The sequence below is a fragment of the Emydura macquarii genome, unplaced genomic scaffold, assembly GCF_026122565.2.
Source record: "Emydura macquarii macquarii isolate MOO-44397 ecotype Brisbane River unplaced genomic scaffold, CSIRO-AGI_Emac_v2 contig_1043, whole genome shotgun sequence".
Classification (NCBI taxonomy): Eukaryota; Metazoa; Chordata; order Testudines; family Chelidae; genus Emydura; species Emydura macquarii.
This window is the reverse complement of record NW_027131180.1, coordinates 15,574,474-15,595,873: the sequence shown is the minus strand read 5'-3', so window position 1 is coordinate 15,595,873 and position 21,400 is coordinate 15,574,474. Positions and strand designations below refer to the sequence as shown.

The following is a 21,400-nucleotide window of genomic DNA, read 5'->3' as shown; positions in this document are numbered from 1 at the left end:
TGTGGATTTGTCACACCCCTGAGTAATGTAGCTGGGTTAACCTAAACTTTTAGTGTAGACCAGACCAAACATAGCACAAATGTGGTGCTGTCACTGTGGCCTGAGGCTGTGACGATGTCACAGGGGTCTGCCTGTTATCTAACATCCTACTCAGCTGCTGCCATTTCCCACATCTCCCCCTCCAACAGTTAATCTCCAATCCCCACAAAACATCTTACAGAGTCTGGAACTCCTGCTATCACTGGGTCCTGAGGCTGCTAATGCCTCCCCTGTGCTGCTGGAAGAAGAGGGAGATCTAGGGCAGTATTTTCTCTGAGTTGTGTGCATGTATGCTAGTGCAGGGAAAATCGAGCAATGGACAGGAGCTCTCAGGGAGCGCTAGGAAAGAGGAATCTCTGTGCTTGGAGTAACAGTTTTGGCTGGCCCTTGCATCAGGGAGGCAAAGGAAGAGCGTCTCCTTGCTGCCTACCTTCCTTATGAACCTACAAAAATATTTATTCAGTATTTCCCTGAATCTATTTTATTAAGTATATCTAAGAACCTGATTCTTGAAACTTCTTTGGAGAGGGAAAACTTTGCACTTTCAAATAAACTTAGTGTTGGGTAGATGGTTTCGAAGGAGGGGATACCTGGCCAGAGTGCAGAGAGGGTCCAGAATGATCATGGCTAATGTGAACTAGTCAGACAAAGTCCTTAATTTGTTCACGTAGCATTTCAATGTACAAAATGCTAAATACATGTCAGTTTGTATATCTGGAATTCTACACTTAAGTTCATCATTTTAAATAAATGGGAAAATCATATTCCAGTATGTTACTTCCCAGGCCAAGATTTTCACAAAAAACTAGTGGTTCTGCATGCCCAGCTCAGGACACGTTGAAGGGACCTGATTTTTAGATCCACACTTTCTGAAAACAAGGCCCCTTTAAAATGTCTTCAGTTCAGCATCCAAAATCACAAGTAATTTTTGAAAATCTTTTCCCTTAATATTAGATTGTAACTTCATTACGTCTAGCCAAATTTCTTCAACCACATGAAAGGCACTTGTCTTTATTGAAGTGTATCCATGGCAAGTCTGAAGTTTTGTAAAGGAAGTCAAAATAGCATTTTTGGGGGGGGGGAAAAAAAGTGTTAATGTAAAAAGCAATTTTTTATTCTCACATAACTCAAAAGGGACCAAATGAAAACTTACCACACTTTCTTGGAGGGGTGTGGACAGAGGGAAACAAAAACCATTTTTGATCTGAGAAACAGAATGAAAAACTTCAACTCCAAAGGTACTTATTTACCAGGCAGGTGTAAATGTGTGAATTTATAGCAAAGGCCCCTACTCATCTGCTGCTGCAGGGTCATCAGCCTGACACTATCTTAGGAAGGAAAACCAGCACAAATTATTATACACATGATATGTAAACTATTTGGCACGTTAAGAGTAATTTCAAGTACTTTTGGGTTTAAGGGATTGACACTTTATATACATGATTTGCCATTGTCAATATCTTTTTCAGATCATTTGCAGATTAATGCATTGTGCCTGTAAACTGTTTTGTAAAGGCTTCAAACTAAATAGGAGGTTGAGTTTAACAATCTAATGTTAGAGTGTCAGCACTAAAATGAACTGAATCTGATACTTGTTGCCAGATTATCCACTCATTTAAATCATCAGTTTTACTCCAGGGTTAACTACATTAACTTTAATGGATTTATTCCTGATTTACGTGTGTAAATGAGACCACATTCAGGCCTTCAATATCAAATATAGTTCCTCTGACCATCCCTCAAGTGACATAACATGGCTGTTGTGGAGATGGTCTCACTATGTTCAATACCTGATTCACAAAGCATACTTAGCCCTCTTGTTCTAACAACAGTTGACTTGGCCCCAAAGGGTTAAGCTCCTTGTGAATGGGCAAACAGAGGGAGAATGAGAGTAGGTACTGAGATGTGGGGTGTGAGGGTAGCTGGCTTCAGGCTGGGAATCAGGTGTCCTGTGGGTTCTTACCTGCTCTCAGGCCTGTTCCAAATCCATCTGGAGCTCCCTACTCCACTACCAGGCCCCATTGCAGCTGCTCCAGCCCATCTTGGTCCCACTGTCACATCTGCATCTCATCCCTCATTCCCCAGCACCCAAGTGTGTGTGAGTTTATGCAGAGGTGGAGTCCCCACAATATTTCCATTGTGGGGGCATTTATTCTCTTTGCTCTATCACCCCTGCTTGTCCCCATTCAATCCAGAGGCCAAACTTTGCTCAGTGGCAGTTGAAGGGGGCTTGTGAGTCAAGCATGACTGGCTCAGAATCTTGGAGAAATAACAGAAAATTTCCCTCCTGTGACTTTTTAACTTAAGTACTTGGGAAGTCACACTGAGATTATTTCAGTGTATAGGTTATGTTGGACTCAAGCTTCATTAAACAGAGTGAACTGGGTCCTCACTAGAGTTGGAAAGGTGGGTTTCCAGTGTGGAGATAGTTCACATTTCCTAAGAATATTCTCATATTCAGTCAGACTAACAAGAAATACCAGGATCAATGCAAGACAACATTTCCTCTGTGCATGCCTACAAATGCTTATCTGGACGTCCTTAAATGACTGATAAAAGGATTTCAGTAACTCTGATGTGTGTCAGATGTCTTTTGCTCAGACAGTGGAAAGGCCCAGATGTGTCTTATTTGAAAGATTGCTTCATATATATGGCTGAAATGGATTCCCTTGAGAGGTTAATTTACAGGCATGAGGATAAAATGAATAAATACCAGGATATTTGCTCTTAATTTCCCTCCAGAAGTAATGGTAGAACTTGATAGATCTGTCTCCTATGAGAGGAAACAAAATGTTAAGTGTCACTAAGATGTCAGAGAATACAGATCAGTGTTTCTCAATTAAATTTGGCCACGGAACCCTTTTGAACTCGATAAATAATTGCGGAACCCCCCAAACTCTTAAAAGTATTTTTACATATGGGGCCAAAAAAAATGTCGAAATAAGCAAATTATATACAAACAACTAGGTCAGCGTTTTTCAATTAAATTTCCCCACGGAACCCTTTAGGCTCTGCGGGGAAATTACACTCATACTCAATACCCTCCGCCGAAAAATCCGGGACATCTTCCTTTTTCGGCGGCGCGGAGAACAGCTGCTCTCGGCGGCGTGATGTCACTTGCTCGCGGAACCCTAACAATGTTCCCGCGGAACCCCAGGGTTCCGCAGAACACCAATTGAGAAACACTGGTATAAATAAATTGGGAAGACAGAAAAGGATTCTATATCAAACCACACCAGTGCTTCCTTCATCTTTTTCTTTCATGTCATTTATATAGCTGCCATCTTTTCTTTCCCCTCCAACCCAATCTTATTTTCTTTGTCTGCCTTTTCTATGTCTGTCTAATTATAAAATACCGTATGAATAGTATTTTACACATGCAAACTTCCATTGACTTTAATGGAAGAGATGAGCACCTAAGCACTGCAAGATAGCACTGATTGTATTTAATCAGAATAGAAATTTCCACTTTTTCATAATCACAACATAGTTGTTGCAGACAAGAACTAGACCAGGAAGGATTCATATCTTCCTTTTACTGATCCAATCTGAATGAACTCTTCTGATTGAGGAAATAATATCTTGCTCTATTTTTGCAATTAAACTCTGTAATAAGTTATTTCAGTTATATCACTTGTTTGAATGAATATAGTTCTTATTTTGGATACAACCTTGTAAACCGTCATGTAGAATAAAGACAGTTTTAAAGAAACAAATAGAAGTTGCTACATGTGTAAAACCACTTTTCTTAAAACTATACTAAGGCAAACATGTAAAAGCTGGCATGGAAATGAAGAAAAGGGGTGAGATGATGTGCTCCACCTTTTGGGATTAGAAGGAGGTGGGGCAACTTTAAACCACCTTTGCCTGATTCCAGTTCTGAACATTTTGGGTCGGAAATGGCTCTTGATGTCATTTATGGAACTGCGGGGGCTGCTCTAAGTTACAGCAGCCCTGTATATGTCCATGGTAGCATACCGAGCTGGACAGTTTCACCCAAGGATTTTATGATATGACAACAGGATGGGCAGACAGAGTAGCCTATCAGATTAGTTTGATCAAAAGAACAGTTAGTGAGACGCACAAGGAAGGGGAAAGGTGTCCAGGAGCATCCTAAAAGTTATTTTTAAAAATGAAATATATCTAGATTTATCTATGTTTGAGTTCTGAATGCCACAAATAACTAAGGTAGCAGGGGAGTATTCAGAACAAAATCCACATTTATTTTTCATTTTAGATCTCCCAACGGCATTCTGGTTGGCTCCTTTTCTATTGTGATGCTCCAGCATGCACCATGACTAACATTTTTCAGTTTTAATTTTTTTAGTTTTTTAAATCAATTAATTAATTCATTTTAATTTTGTGACTGTTAGTGCCTAATATTAGTTTCCTAAATCTATATTTAGGACCCTAAATAAGTGGCCTCATATTCAGAGGTACCAAGCACACGCGATTCCCAGTGAATTCCATGGGAGCGGCAATTTCTTAGCATCTCTGAAAATCAAGACATTTATTTAGGTGCCTAAATACATAATTTGAAGAATAACTTTAGGCACCAATGTTTGAATTTTTTTTGAGAGACATCTTAAGTACTTTAGAGCCACATACTGGAATATAAATCTGGCCTATATGTTTCTTTATTATATGTTGTGATCTTATAATTTTAAAAATATAATACACTTTAAATATAAAATAATAATACAAATGCTGTCAATCCAAGGCATACATTTATTTAAAAATACAATACCATGGCATTGATCATGCTCACTACACGCAGCACTCCCATGGAATTCAGGGGTGCATGGGCCACAGTGAGGTGTAATACACCTGGCACTTCAATTTTCTACACTTGAATAGTTTTGTTTTTGTATATTTAAATTAGATTCAGAATTGTATCTTTATTATTATTATTTTTATTTCAGTAGCATGTATAGCTTCCTCTGTTGTTAAGTATATATTAAAGAGTCCTCATGGTGTCATCCTCACATTTCCCTAAAAGGTTCCTTCATCCCCTCTTTGGGTATGTCTTCACTGACAGTGGCAAATTTGTTGCCATCAGATCGATTCTTCAGGATAGATTGAACAGAAGTGGAGACCTGCTCAATCGATCCAGAAATCAACTTAATAAATCCACTGCTGGAAAAAGAGTAAGGATGCATCGACGGGAGGGGATTTCCCATCGTGCAGCATAGTGGGGATGCTGCACTCATTAGAATTTAGGAAGTTGATGGGAAATAGTCAAGCTACTCTACGTAGCTTGCGCATCTCCTGTTGACTGCTGCCAAATTTCACGGTAAGTGTAGACCAGGCCTTTGTTTATAATCCTGGTTTTCAAATGAAATGTATGTGTATGTGCTCTTTAAGGGCTTCATCCAGAGGCCATTGAAGATAGTGGAGAGAGAGCCCTTGATTTCAATGGGTTTTGGGTCAGGCCCTAAATGCATCATGCCAGGGTCCAAATGTTGGTCATTACATGGAGACAAATGCCCAGAAAGTGGGAGAGACAAGGTGGGTGAGGTAATATCTTTCACTGGACCAACTTCTATTGGGGGAAGAGACAAACTTACCAGTTTGCACAGAGCTCTTTGAATCTGCGTCCTGTCCCTGATCTGAAGAAGAGCTCTGTTTAAGCAGGGAAGCTTGTCTCTTACACCAAGTTGGTCCCATAAAAGATATTACCTCACCCACCTGGTCCCTCCACTACCTTGGGGCCAACAAGGCTGCACCAACACTGCACACAGAATGTGGGACATAATCTAAGGAAAACACCTAGTCACTTTGAATGAAGTGGGCTAGGGAGAAAGATGAAAATGCATCATTTTCTTTTCAACTCGGTTATTGGAGACGCAAAAAAAAAAAAAAAAAAACCAACCCCAAAACTTACCCTTCATAAAATGGAAACAAGAAAGGACACCGGGTTTGTGGGGGTGACTGAGGCAAGTCTAAAAGGAGGATCTTTCTGAATGAGGAAGAGCGGACAGGTGCAGCTGCTCCCGTGTCCATACCAGTGCTGGCGCAGCCCCTGCGCCTGAAGGGAATGAATGAGCGTTCACACAATTGCGGTTGCGAGGATAGATAAATCACAGACAACTCTCCCAGACCAGGCAGGGACTTTGATGCCTGCTGCTGCTGCAAACCCATCTCGCGGAGACTCTCCCAGCCAGCCCGACTGAGGGGCTGCGTGTCCCCTTCACCCTCCCTCCGGGATGCGACGCTGGGGAAAAGCAGCGGGGCTGCCTGCGGCTGGCTCCGGCTCCAGGGCAGAAGAAGAGGGAGGCTGAAGGAGGGGGGCGCAAGGAAGCGCGAGGCTGGGCTGCGGGCCGGCCTCTCCTCGGCCCCCGGTGGGAGGAGGAGGAGGCCGGGGCTCGGCGGTAGCGGTGGCAGGGCTGCATCGTGCCCGGGGACAGAGCCCAGGCAGGGGGGCGAGGGATAAGAGCCCCAGCAGCCGCCACCGCCCGGCCGAGCCCCGACCTGCCTCGCAGCTCAGCCCAGCTCTCCTGCCCCCAGCGGCCCGGGAGGAACTGAACCCGCGTTGCACAGGAAGTAGCGGCTGCTGGGAGAGCGGCGGGGACGGCGGCAGCGCATCTGCCGCACTCAATGAAAGAGCCGCGCCGCGCCGCGCAGGGACCCAGCCAGCAGCCCCGCTCCGACCCCCCCCGCTCCGCCTCCAGTCCCGGGAGCGGCGGCAGCGGCGCCGCCCAGGCCAGGCCCTGAGCAGGGGAGTCGCTGCTGCTGCAGGAGGAGGCGGCGGCGGCGGCGGGGCTGGAGCCAAAGCCGGGCAGGAGGAGCCGAGTCCCGCTAATCCGGCGGCGGCAGGTTGGTGCTGCTCTCGCTGCAAGGCAGGGCGTGGGGTTGGGTGCCGGGGGTCCTGCCCGCGCGGTGGCTCGTGGCATTGCTGCTGCGGGGACCTGGGGGGGGAGGGAAGGCTGCCCCTTGGCTGGTGCCGGGTGCGTGTCTGCGGAGTGCAGCCCTTTCCCCGGGGAGCTCCTCCTCCTCCTGCACCCCTCCCTTCCCCGGCCCCCGCCGTGCCACCCCCCTCGCCTCGCCCCGCCGCAGCCCTGTGCCAAGCCGCCTTCTCCTTGGGGCTCCCGCATCTCTCCCTGCCGCCCTCTCCGGCCCTGCCCCCTCCGGGCGGGTGCGTGCCTGTCACCGGAGCATCCCAGCTCCCCTCTGCTTCCCCGGCACGCCGCAGGGAGACAGCCGCTGCCGGCCTCTCAGCCCCGGGGGCTGTGCGTGGACCTGGCTAGCGCCTGCTCGGGGCCGCCCCGATTCTGGGCAGCGCACGGGGCGCCGGGGCCGGGTGAAGGGGGGGAGGTGTCAGCCGGTGAAGTTGTCATCTCGCCTGTTTTGCCGGTGTGCGCGGGATGCACATGGCGGGGCGGGGCGGGGCGGCGGGAGCCCCGCCGGCGGCGGCGGCTGAACCCGCTTCTGTCTCTAGCAGCCCGGCCCAGAGCCGCTGCCGCGCTCCTGTCTCCTCCTGCCGCGGCTGGCCATTGATCGCCCAGCTGATCTCCCCCCTCTTCTCCCCTCCCCTCCCCTCGCCCGGCGCTGCAGGGAGGGGAGTCAGGAGCTGCCACCGGGCGGGCCGGCCTTGACTCCCCACCCACCGCCCCGTTCATCTCTTCCTCTTCCTCCTCCCCGCGGACTTTGCTGGGGGTGGGCTGCGGCTCAGCCGTGCTGTGCTGTGCTGTGTGAAATGTCAGCGCTGTGGGTGGCAGGAGAGCGGATGGAGAGCCTGGGCTCCCGTCAGCTCTTCTCTTTTCAGCGCCTTGGCAGTGTGGCTGGGGAAGGCCTCGGGTGACCAGATAGCAAGTGTGAAAAAAGCGGGACATGGGGTGGAGGGTAATAGGGGCCTATAGAAAATAAAGTCCTGAATATGGGGACTGTCCCTATACAATCAGGATATCTGGCCACCCTAGGGGTGATCCCCTTGATCTAGTTTGGGATTTCACTAAAGGGGAGGAAGCCACCGCCCAGAGTCACTGCATTCCAAGGGCTGTGCCCTGGGATGTTGCTTTTGTTTGTCTAAGTGTCTGAAAAACCCTGTGTGTCTGACTCATGGAAGCAAATAGGGGAGGGGGAGACCAGGAGAGTAAGGGGGGTAGAAATATACTGGCTGAGCAAGTCAAGCTGAAGTAAGTATCCGAAGTGTCCAGCTGTATCAGTTGACCACACTGTTCCTGGACATTTGGAAGGGGCTATAAAGAACAGAATATAGAAATGCAAAATGCTCTGTTAATAGCATCTTGTATCAAAGAATCTCAAAGTGCTTTGTATAAGCTGGCCTTAGTAGCCCTTGGCAGTAAATATTGTACACAATATAATTTACTCATGCCCCATCAGTAGTGCAATCAATGGGGAGAGGATTTTTTTGTTTCTTAATTATTGAAAAATAGAAAATACGTCACTTGTCTTTTTCTCACTGAAATCGACCCTGCCTTTGTTAAGATGAAGAAGCATGTGCAGAAAATGATGAAAGAATGGTTTAAAAATAAATAAGAAGCCTACTTCTGAATGGCTCAGCTGTACATGAGCAGAAAGCATATAACTACAAAATGGAGAAGAGAGAACCCTGAGGATTTAACGGCCTAAACCAAATATAATACTGCTGTGCCCGGGATTCTTTTAGGATGATGATGGGTTTAATAAAGTGTTAATCTAATGTATAGGCACCCAGATCAATAGTAATGATTCTTTCATAGCTTTCAGTGCAACTTTTTCTTGGATCTCTGTTTATGTTGAGAGTTTTGTGAGTGCATGTGTTAGGCCAGGTCTACACTACAGACCTATGTTGGTATAACTATGTTACTCCAGGGTTTGAAAAATCCACACCCCTAAACGACATAGTTATACCGACCTAACCCCCGTGTAGACAGAACTATATCAATGGGAGAGCTTCTCCCACTGATGTAGCTACCACCTCTCGGGGAGGTGGATTAACTACACCAATGGGAGAAACTCTCCCCTCAGTGTAATAGTGTCTTCATGTACAGCGCTACAGCTATAGCACTGTATCTGAAGACAAGCCCTTAGAGCATTGGCCAGTTTGACACCTCAGTTTCCTTGAGCACATACTACTTTTGTTCTTGAGATCACCTTCTCTTCTTGGATCTTTACATTTTCTCTCTCTTTTGGGAGGGGAAGGAGTGCAGTAGTAGTGGAAGGTGAGGAAATGTTACAATACTTTTGATAATTGGTCTCCCTTCCAACTGGTTAACCAGCTAATAAACTGCTCATGATTTCAGCAAACTATTCTATTTTCAAGTCTAATGTAAACTTAACTGATCTTTCCCCCATTTTTCCCCTCTAGAGCTAACAGTTCAGGGTCCAGCCTCACAAATGTTTGATAACAGGTGAACTGCTGATCTGAATCTGAGTAGTAAAGTGGTGAACATCCGGCTGTCTTGACAGCATTTTTTTTGGTGTGAAGTTTTGCATCTGGAATTTTTGTTTTTCTTTTGTCTGTCCTATAAAAATTTTGTTTTGCTAGATTCTAATGTGACTAACTGATGAAACTTACAGTTATGTTTGTAAGCATTAATGTAGATTCTTGGGCTGCGACTACACTACAGAAACTGCTGTTCAACACTGAGTATTAAATACAATAGCCCCTTCTAGATCTATCAAATGTCTGGCATGCTTTACTGTACCTGTTGAACTCAGCAGAATCCACACTAGTCGGACAAGTGCTTTTAACACCAGAGGTGAGCCACAGCACTTTCTGTAGTATAGGCAGCCTTGCATTCAGAAGTCATCCAACTTAAGTATTCTGGCCTTGAAAAACAGTGATTGTTTTCCTGTAACGAAGAGGTAAACATATCAAAGCATCATGTTTCTTGGCTCCTTGATTTTTAGACCCAAATCTGCCTCCTTTCCCTATATGTTTGGTGTTACCACACTTTTATTATAAACATTACTTGCATTAAAAAAATTAAAAAGCTGGCTAATGAAATTGAGTTTAAAGACATCATTTATCTCGACTAAAATGGCCCCATTTCATTTTATGCTTCCTATATTACTGTTCTCACATCTTAGTTCTTCTTTCCCATTATAAATGGCATTGACATGTTAGAAATATACAAACTATTGGCCTCTAGCTGTAGTTTGAATCTAACATTTATAGCAAAGGGAAACCAGATCAGTCTTGCAGCACCATTTATAATAGCTTTGTCTGGTTTGGCAGTGCACTGCAGAAAGCTCACTCATGAGCCTTTCCAGGGAGTAAGCTGAACTAGCATACCGCCTAGAGAGGCGAGTAGCTTACTGGCCAAAATTGAGATAAGAGTTGGTCTTATCAGTTGAGTTTTCCTGACTATGGTCACTGAAGTTATCTTGAACTTAAATATAAGAATTTTGTTTTGTTTGCTGAAACATCTGTTTGAGAAGATTAAGAATTAGGCTCTGTGGAAACTGAAATTCCTATCTATGTGGAATCCTTTCCAGTCACAAGTGCTTGTGTTCTTTTTCTCCAGACATAGAGTGATAAAGCTATTGCCCTCTGCCATAGTTGTCTTAGAACATGAAACTGTTTGCTGCACATTCCACTATTAGCTTTATTATTTCTTTTGGTTTCCATCTGCAGAAAGATTCTCTTTGTTTTGAAGTCCTAATTAATGTTTTGCTTATTTATGAGACTATTACTAAATTGTTGGATTAGGAACTTTACTCTTCAGGGGAAAAGTGTAAATAACATATTCCTGTTAACTTCAGTTTATTTATCACTGAATTACTAATATTGGTGGAAGCACCTTTTTAAGAAAAACTGTAGCAAGATGCATTTCATTTTCCTTCCCGTTTCCCCTTACTTATTTAAAACATCAACACAGTGATGTTCCTCATTTCTCATCACCTTAGTCATTTCAATCAAATGTTGATTGTGAGCACTCGATATTTCTTCTCGTGTTTTAAAAGTATCAGCATTGCCAGGCTTACTTTCCTGTGTACAATTCATGTAGTGAGTGGTTTTTTTTTTTTTTTTTTTTTTTGGAAAGACTTGCTGACTGTCAACACTTGAAGCCATTGGTTCATTATTTGGGAGAAGGGGTGGCCTTGGGTCTGTGGCTATTCTTCCTGCTTTAAACAGCTAAATGAAGAACCCAAAAAAATCGCTGAAAGCAATGGAATCTCCAATTTAATCATATCTGAGATTTCCCCCTCTATCTTTAGTGCTGTGCTTCCAATAGTATTTCTCCCTGCCTACTCTGACCCCTCAAGAAATCTTATGTTAAGACATTTCACTGCATTTGTGTGTGTGTGATTATTAAAAACAAATGTTTGAGTACTTGTAAAGGATGAGAATGGAGAGAACTAGTTCTTTTGGCTCGTCTCCACAGAACAGGATACATAGGGTTTGTTTGTTTGTTTTTAAACAGGATCTAAGGGGTGGGTGGGAAGTAGAATATTTTATTTGTTATTGGAAGCAAGAATCCACTATGCATTTTAAGGGAAAACTCAATTTTATCAGTGTAGTTGCTTTAAGAGTCCAAAATTACAACTTTTCTTCTGTGTCTGCGATTGCTTTATACAGTTGTATTTCAATGCACTGAAAACACATTCATTAACCAGTATGGAAGCACATTTCATGATCTGGAGAATAAGTATAGGAAAGGCTCCTAAATGAAATTTTGTTGATAAGTTGTAAAATTGTAAAGCTCTGCTTTGTGGTGGGTTATCTTTGGTTGTATTTGTTTTGTTTAATTTTTGGAGTAGGATTAGAGATAAGCAGTAATGCTAAGTAACCTGTGACAGTGAGGAGGGATGGGAGAAAAGCTATGTGAAAACATGTTACCAATAACTTTTTCTGAGCAAGGTAAAAACTAAAGTGAACAGAGCACTAGCATGTTGTGATAGGCTAAGTACAGGTCCTATTGTGTGTATCTTTTTTGTGTGTAAAACTAGACAAGAAATCTATGTCAGCACAGAATATTGTAATAGTGAGATGTAAAATGTGTACAATAAACTTATGTATAGGCACATGTAGTATACAGTATTTCAATATAAGAAATAATTGTACCATCAAAGACTAATGGATGAAATATCTTGTGTTTTGATGTTAGGAGGAGATTTCCCCTTGTTATTGCTACAGTTAAATAGTGCCATAGCTCAATCACTACCTCCTATGCAGTAATCTTCATTGGTATGTCCAACAGATTGAGCTGCCTGTTGAAGTTGAATCTTGGCTAATGAATGGCTGTTGCTCTTTGGACTTATTCCTAATACTCTCCAGTTTCTAATTTGATATTTTAAGCCTTAGTTTTTGAAGCTATGTGGTACAGAGTAAGCACTAAGAATAAGGGCTTCTCTACACTTAAAACACTGCAGTGGTGCAACTGTGCCGCTGTAGTGCTTCAGTGTAGATGCTACCTATGTCGATGGGAAGGGTCCTGTCAACATACATAATCCAGTTCCCCATGAGGCAGTAGCTACGTTGACGGAAGAATTCCTCTGTTGACCTAGCACTGTCTCCACGGAGATTTGTCAGCTTAACTATGACACTTATGCGGTGTGGATTTTCCCACCCCTGAGCGACGTAGTTATGCTAACCTAATTTTCTAGTGTAAACCAGCCCTAAGATTTTACCGGACTGATACCCCCTAATGGCTTGGCTGGACTCACCTCATGGAGCCATGGAAAGAGAGGGCTCACTGCTGCCCAAAGGTCCAGTTTGAGAGTCATGGAGGCCACGGGCCTGCCCCCATGGAACTATGTGGATCTATAGGGTCCGGCACACTAACAGGGTCACTCCTGAGGGACTGGTTAAAGGTTGGGGTGTAGATCAGACTTTATGGATCCATGACTCTAGCCAAGATGAGTTTTCAGCCAGCCAATTTCCACGTGAACTCAGTGGCTCATGGGGACATGCTTCAGCCAGAGAACCAGACCTAGGCATTGTAAATTTGAAATCTACCCTTAGGAAAGTGAAATATGGGCATTTTGCTAATATCTGCTTCTGTCAAGGGGGGGTTTATTTTGAGGATGTGTTTAAACTCTTTTCCAAAATAAAAATGACAGATGTGAATGCTGGGTGGGAGATTGTGGGGATGGGTGGTAGGGTTGGGGGGGCCTCACATCAGGAAGGGGATGGGGATTAATGGAGTGGCAGAGAAGAAGCTTGTGGGAGACTGGAGGGACATGGCAATGGATGGCAGGGAGGTACCCTGTCAGTCCCACATTCTCCCCTCCCATGTGTGTGCTGAGATCTGGTGAGGGGTCTTGCCCCTCTGGGGGTCATCGGGGCCACTTTCCCTGCCCATCCCCATTGGAGCTGGGATCTTGGGTGGGTTCTGCAGGTAATGTAGTTTAGGCCCCTGAAAACCAGGAAAAACAAAGTTAAGATACATGCCACACTCACACACCCACAACCAGGCCCAATTTTGGATCAGTTGGTCATCCAACAAGATCTGACAAGATCATAGCTCGAGATGGTAAGGCTGTAGGCAAAATATGCACATCTCTGAGTATGACTGGTCCACTGTTATCAGAGAAAGGTATATTTTGCCTGCAGCCATACCACCTTGATCTTGTCAGAGCTCATGAGATGATCGACCAATCCAAAGTTGGGCCTGGTTCTTGCATGGAGACCTGTAGGGAAAATCCAGGTGTTGCAGGGAGTGGAGATGATGATGACGACTCAGTAGCTGGAACAGGATACTTCCCCTCAGAGTCAATACTTATTAATGCCTTGGGATGGTGTTAAGAGTCTCCCCGCTGCCTCTTGGATGGGACTGAAAACCAATCTTCTTACCACCTGTGGCAATTATTGCATTCATTTGTATTGCACTAGCATCCACAATGTTAGATGCTTTCCAAACATAAGAAGACATGGCCCCTCCCCCAAGGAGCCTAAAGTACTGAAAGAGTCATAGGAACAGGAGAGATGTTAGCTCCTGTATCTTGTCCAGTTTCCATAATGGTTAAAGATTAAATGCCTACATTTCATTGTCACTTTGGTTTTGTGAGATTCCTCAACAAAATACCTGCCCACATTTGGAATAGACTTTGTGGAACAGCCCACACTTTCTAAAGAGGCTAAGGGAGCAAGGATTACCTTCCACTCATAAGAATTTTATTAGTTGAAGAGGTGGGTTGGAGGGTGTGTTAAGTAATTCACAGAAAGAGTTGAATTCTAGAATTCCCTGACAGCAGGTGGAACACTCACCGGGGAGTATTTAATACAAATATTTAAAGCCCAAAGTTCCACATCAACATCGAGAGCTCTTAACTCTTTTGAATAGTTTTGCAAAAAATGCCACTTTGCACTTAGCCTAAAGCAGTTTAGTATTGGCCTCTTTATCATATGTCTGGCATTTTTCCTCTACAACAACAAATGTTATCCGCTACACTGAAAGCAAGTGTACTTTTGGTACACATTTTGTTACTCTTGCGCACTTGAAATATTTTCATATGAAACTGTGGTCATTGTCAAGAAATAATGCAATTGAGTGTTTCTCTTAATAAGGAAAGAATGGAACCAGCACCTGCACCCATTAGTTACTTAATCAAAATTGCCACACATTTAAGGGATAAATCAATTTTATTTTCTCTCTCGTTTTTGACTAAAATAAATGTTAGAGACACAAGGTTGGTGAGGCAATATCTTTTATTGGAACAACTTCAGTTGGTGAGAGAGACAAGCTTTTGAGGTTATGCAGAGCTCGCTAATATCCTGGGGCCAGTATGGCTACAGCATAAAATAAATGTTGTCCCGTATACATAAGCTTTAGTTTAGTATTGCATATTGAGAAGTAAACAGTCTGCACTTCACATGTCACACTTATGTGATGTCATACAGATTCCATGTGAGATTCTCTCCAATTGTTCTGGCACGTAAAACAGGAATATGAAAATACCTGGCATTTCTTCTTTTTCTTCAAAACACTTCACAAAATAAATAAATAATCCTCATGGTAACTAATAGGTATTGTCTCCATTTTTTTATGGATGTAGAAATAATTAATTGGCATCGTTATGGTCTATGCTGTTAGAATAGATTTTCAAAAGTTCTTGCAGCCTGGTCTACACTTACAACTTTTACTGATAAAATTATTTGGGTTACGGGTGGGGATTTTTATCTCAATATTAGTAAAAGCCCTACTATGGATGCCATTATAGCATTATAATAGTGCTTATACCAGCCAACATAACTGCATCTGCACTTAAGGGAAAGTTGGTGTTGTACAACTTTTAACTATTCTGGTAGAGTTGTAGCAATTCACCAAGTGACTTCGGAGGATAAATTCCATTGACTAACAGTGGGACTTGTGCTTCTAAGACACTTAGACATCCTAAGACTAGAGATTGGTGGTATGCTGTTGGATGATGTACCAACTTTTTCACCTCAGGAAACTCATGTTCCAGTCTTCGTGCAGATAAATGCAAATGAGTTTGGTCTCCTCCTAACTCTGACTTTTCTCACAGTGCAAAATCATCACAATTCAACAGGATTGGCGGTCCCAGTTTGAGGCACAGCATGATTATATTACAGGACTTGGCATCTCAGAATTAGCGTATTTGCAGGGCAACGGCACACTAACAGTATTGGCTTCAGTCAAACCTAATCTCTCGCTTTCATGAGCTCCAAATTTGCACTCAAATAGAGTCAAGGTAATTTCAGCTAATTAGTCAAGCATAATGGTTTTGATCTGATTTTAGAGGCAAGCAAAGGAATTGGGAATGTGATGTTATCCTTTCTAGCTATTTTGGCTAGATTAGTTCAGACCACACTTAAGTTTAAAGCCTAAACAGAACCTGGCTGCATGGCTTGCCTTGTTTTTAGTAATATATAATTTATAATTCATTTTCTCAGTTTTGCATCTGTATTCATGCTAGAATTGTGTATTTATCATCATTCTTATATCCTGGAAAATGTACCCAGTTGAGGGAAGTAATTCACTGTTAGAAATATATAATTTCTGTCATAACTAGCATTGCAACCAAAACATCTGTTTAAAATCCTAGATTATTAAAACTGAAATTATTTTTTTAAAACTATTTATGCTTTTTTTTTTTTTTGCGCAACTTCACTCAGTTTTAACAATGAAAACTACACTGACCAGTTTCATTCCCCGATTCTCACTTTAGTAGCACACTGCTGAGATGATTCAACTTCTGCTGCTCCCAAAGAATGTTTAAATCCTTTCATTCCCTCCTCCTGAGCTGTCCATCAAAACTATAAAACAAAAAAAAAAACCCGATTGGAAAAACTGTATTCAGACCGGGTTTTCTAAAAGTCCTTACAATCCTTTGAATTATGGTGTTGTAGAAGAATTCTGAAAATAAAATGGATAGACCAAGTAACCAATGAAAAAGTATTGGAGGTGATTGGAAATCAGCAAACAGTAGTCAGAGGTCTTATGAAAAGAAATGTTTGATTTGCAGGACACATTTTAAGAGGTTCTGCAGGCGATACATACTTATGGGCACTGGAAGGGAAATTTAATGGCAGAAGAACACAAGACAGAAAAAGATCTTGGATGGACCATGTGGTATCCTGGGTGGATCAAAAGGATTATTCATCCACAAAGAGATTAGCAGAGGATTGTACAAAATGGGCTATGATGATTGCAAACCCCCGGTAATGGAAATGCCACATAAGAAGAAGAAAAATCCTTACTACAGAAAATGTGGAGCCTAGCGGAATGTCACTTTTTATAAAGGAAGTTTGCACAGTACTTTGGAAAGTAACTTTCATGGCTTTGTGGGACTTAAAGGAATCTTTAGTCTTACTGGGAAAATTGAGTTTACTTGTTAGTTGCCAAGGATACACTTGTCATGGTTATCTGGCATCCATGATTTCTTACTGCTAGTATTTTGCAGTGAAAGTGTGACAGACAGCCATTCATCAGTGAGATACAGTAGCTGCTGTATGCAGCCCATCAAGATATTTACTTAGCTGTTGAAAGTGATGATGGAAGTGCTTCTTCCAGTTCCTCCTGCCTCCCACCCCCAAAAAGACAGCAGAATCCTTTTCTTTATTTTGTGCTTAAATGGATTGAGCTTTCTACCACCTCTTATATTTTTATATATATAAAATCCAAATGCAATCTCAAATATTGTTCAGGGGATAATGCTATCAATTGTCTTCACTCTCCTTTCTTCGGTATTCAACCATATGATGACTCAGTGCTTGAAGCCTTTGTGCGTACTGCCTTGACTGGAAACAGTCTTTCACAGTGGTTGGATGGAAATTAATACTTTGCAGTAGACTGTAGTAATCCTTCTGATACCAGTTTAGGAGCAGCTTCGATGGGTTCCAAAGGGCACCACAAACCATCTGGAATGTTAGTCTTTGAAATACGGCACTGGGCTTGAAGGTGGAAGGGAAGAAAAGGCATAGGGAGAGAGGGGTGGTTGTCAAAAGTTTCCCCAATTTACTGAACTTAGCATTGCCTTTGAAATTAAAATTTCATTAAAACTGGCATTTCATGACTTCCTGCTCCCCACAACCACAGCCATGACTGTGAGTTGAGGAACATCCCTTTGTGATACCATCAGTTTTGGAGCCTAATGACAGAGTGAGATGAGTTTTCCTGTGGCTTAATGTTGGTTTAAAAAGCAGAAAACTAACTTAATTATTTAAAATATCTTTTGGTCTGATACGGTTTTGTCTAAATAGCTAAATGATGTTTTAACACTAAACTGACCTTTAAGTAAGATGCAAGCAGATGATTTACTGTCTTGAATTCTGACTAACATTTCATTTAGTGTAAATATGAAGGCCTTCTTTAAAATGTGGCTGCCTCCAAGCGTACATCTTATATTTTAAACACAGCTTAATTTGTTTAGAGAGAATTTCTACTGCATGAAATTTGTGGGGTGAGACAAAGGTGGTGCTGCTGGCTTTTAAATTGACAGAGTCAAGCTGAAAGTCCTTACATTGTCTTAGGAATATTACATATATTTTTGTATGCTTTCTTCTGACCCTGAAGAATTGAGTGCTGCAGTATTATAAACACGTGCTTTCTTTTTACTGGGCAACCTACAATGACCTATTCATGGCTCTGCCTTTCTTTGCAAGTACGCGCATTGTGTGCCTGTTCTATTTTTGTGAATAGGTAGGGTGTTAAAGCAGAGCAAATTGCCTGGGATCTTGCTGTCTGAAGTGCACACACAGCAAGATTTTTGTGTCTTTCTATTTGTGCTTGCTCCAAAGTTTAGAGTGATGGCATGAACACCATTGACATAGTAGGTATAAGATAAGCCTAATAGCTCAGATGTTGTCTCCTTGTAATAGGTTAGTTAGGCTCCTTGCTTTGGTACTGAAATGTACAACTTGGTCCTAAGGATTTCCAGTGGAAACTGGCAAAATTGGAAAGTTTCTAACCTGTTTTAAGTTTCACCCAGGGAAAATGAGTACATATACCTTCCGTCATACCCATACCATTTGTTTTTGCCAGTTAGCAGGTGATTGTGATAGGCTTATTTTAGCTCAAAATATTTACATTTAGCTTGTACAACCCTTATTTCAAAGTTGTGTCCGGAGTTCAGTGGGACTACTCACTTGGTGTTGGTGAACACTTACATAAGGGAGGTGTGATTTGAGCCCCTACAAACTGGCACTTAGAGACTTTCTATTCTCTTCCCCACTCCAAGATCCTTCCATGTCTTTGACCCATCCATGTTCCTGCCAGAGAGCTTCTATTACTGCATTATTTGACCATGGGCTTATCTACATAGTACATTAGTCTTCACTAAAGGGGTGTACATTCTAGTGTGTTGCTCACTAAGGCCATGTCTACACGTATAGCACTGCAGCAGTGCAGCTGTGTTGATACGTACTGCAGAAGCGCAGCTGTATGATGAAGATACTCTATGCTGGTGGGAGAGAGCTCTCCCATTGGCAAAAAAAACCACCCCCACAAGCGGCATAAGCTTCTCCCAAGATTCACTGACTGACATAACACTGTGCACACTAGCATTTATGTCGGTGTAACTTATGTTGCTTCAGGGGTGGAATATTCACACCCCTGAGTGACATAAATTTCGCCAGCATAGGCGGTAGTGTAGGCAGAGCCTAACTAGACTACATTAACGCACACTAGAGAACTTTTAATGTACACCAGCAGGGTTCACACAGGCCAATTAGTGTGCAACACACTAGAATTTAACACCCTTCTGGTGCAAAATAATGCACTGTGTAGAAAAAGCCTAAGTAATTAGGACTATTCTTTGTGTAGCACTTTTACTTAATGAACTCTAAATTTTTAAATCAGTAGAGAAATGTACACTAAAGCCTTATGTACTCTAAAATTCTGGGCTGCTGTGGAACCCACTTACAAGGGGGCAGTGCCCAATATTTTCTTTGTTTTGCCTTGATTTCAGAACACAGTTAAAACATAGATCTGCAAGATAGAGCTACATGAAATGCTACCACATAGCAGCTGGGCCCCACAAGATGCCATATTCTTGTACATTTATATGGATAAGAATATCTAGAGTTATAACAGTTAATGCAAACAAATAATTTTGGGAGGGATAAAAGCCTTATGCACCAGGGGTTAAAACAATCTCTCACAGAGATTAGGATGAGATTTTATGGGGGCAGATTATACCGATCTGTCTACTGATGGATTTTTGCACTGAGACATATGGTGCGGGCCCCAGTCAGAAACAGATTGCTGAACTAGATGGACCTTGGGTCTGATCTAAAATGATAATTCTTTTATGTTCCATAGAATAGACAGGGCCTACAAAGCTACAAGGTGGTAACAACTGTTGCACATTTAAACTTTAGCATCATTACGTTGCCACACAAATCAGATACTCAGTGTGGTGGTGCCTCACCTATTAACAGATGGTATCTTTCCTTCTGAAATTGTGTAGCCGCAAGTTCTAAAGCAACTCTAACCCTTTGCTGGATTTCTACTGAGAGTTTCTACAAGTTATTTTAGTCCATAAATCTCACCTACCAAGGAACTGGTATCCTTAGACAACCATACTTTTGCTTATGTGTTATATTTTCACCTGGTGTTGATCTCTCTCACGCTCCTTCTCGTCTAGCTACAGTTTTACTTCAACTTCAAGTGCACAGAAATGAGCACATAAGTTTAATAATGTGGCACAGAATAGACACAGTGATTATACTAATAACAGTTTTTTGTCTATGTACATGCATTCTTCATACTTTAAGTTAAGAACATTTTTTCTTTGTTTGCAGCTGACTTTTTTTTATTACAACTCTATACCCATTTTTCTCTTCCAGAAATGTTTTGTTGGGAGCAAGGAGGGGGGAGGGTTTGAGAGTGGGAAGAGAATTTTATATAATTAAAGATTACCTTCACCTTTTCTCAGAACTGTAACTCTATCAGCTATTAATAAAGAATTAAAGGAGGGATGATGTAATTAATGAAAATCAAGATGGGTTTATGGAAAATAGATCCTTTCAAACTAACTTGGTTTCTTTTTTTAATGAGATTACAAGCTTTGTTGATAAAGGCAATAGTGTTGATGTAATATAGTTAGACTTTTGTAAGGCATTTGACTTGGTACTACACGACATTTTGATTAAAAAAACTCGAACAGTTTAACATAGCACACATTAAATGGGTTAAAAACTGGCTGACTGATAGGTCTGAAAATGTAATTGGAAATAGGAAATAGTAATTGAGCAGGGATGTTTCCAGTAGGGTTCTGCAGGAATCTGTTCTTGGCCCTAAACTATTTAAAGTTTTTATCAATGGTCTAGAAGAAAACATAAACTTATCACTGATAAAGTTTGCAGATGACACAAGTTGTAAATAATGGTGTGTTAAATAATGATGAGAACAAGTAATTGATTCAGAATTATATGGATCACTTAGTAAACTGGGTGCAAGCAAACTGTGTGCATTTTAATATGGCTAAATGTAAATGTATATATCTAGGAACAAAGAATATAAGCCAATGATTCTCAACCAGGGGTAATGTACCTGTGGAGGTACGCAGAAGTCTTCCAGGGGGTACATCAACTCATCTAGATATTTGCCTAGTTTTACAACAGGCTACGTAAAAAGCACTAGTGAAGTTAGTACAAACTAACATTTCATATAGACAATGACTTGTTTATACTGCTCTATATACTGTTCACTGAAATGCAAGTACAATATTTATATTCCAATTGATTTATTTTATAATTATATGGTAAAAATTAGAAAGTAAGCAATTTTACAGTAACAGTGGGCTGTGACACTTGTATTTTTGTCTGATTTTGTAAGCAAATAGTTTTTAAGTGAGGTGAAACTTGGGGTACACAAGACAAATCAGACTTGTGAAAGGGGTACAGTAGTCTGGAAAGGCTGAGAGCCACTGGTATAGGCCATACTTCCAGGATGGGTGACTCTATTCTGGGAAGCAGTGACTCTGAAAAATATTTGAAGGTCTTGGT

At 42.1% G+C, this 21,400-nt stretch overlaps 1 protein-coding gene across 2 annotated transcripts in view; it reads left to right on the top strand.

The window, feature by feature from the left end:
- Nucleotides 1-6,728: 6,728 nt before the first annotated feature.
- Nucleotides 6,729-21,400, top strand: part of AGPAT3 (1-acylglycerol-3-phosphate O-acyltransferase 3) — a 125,204-nt gene continuing 110,532 nt past the window's right edge. For both annotated transcript variants that reach the window (XM_067545170.1, XM_067545171.1), the window contains exon 1: nt 6,729-6,855. The gene's annotated coding sequence lies outside the window, so the exon portion shown is untranslated. The remainder of the gene's footprint in view (nt 6,856-21,400) is intronic.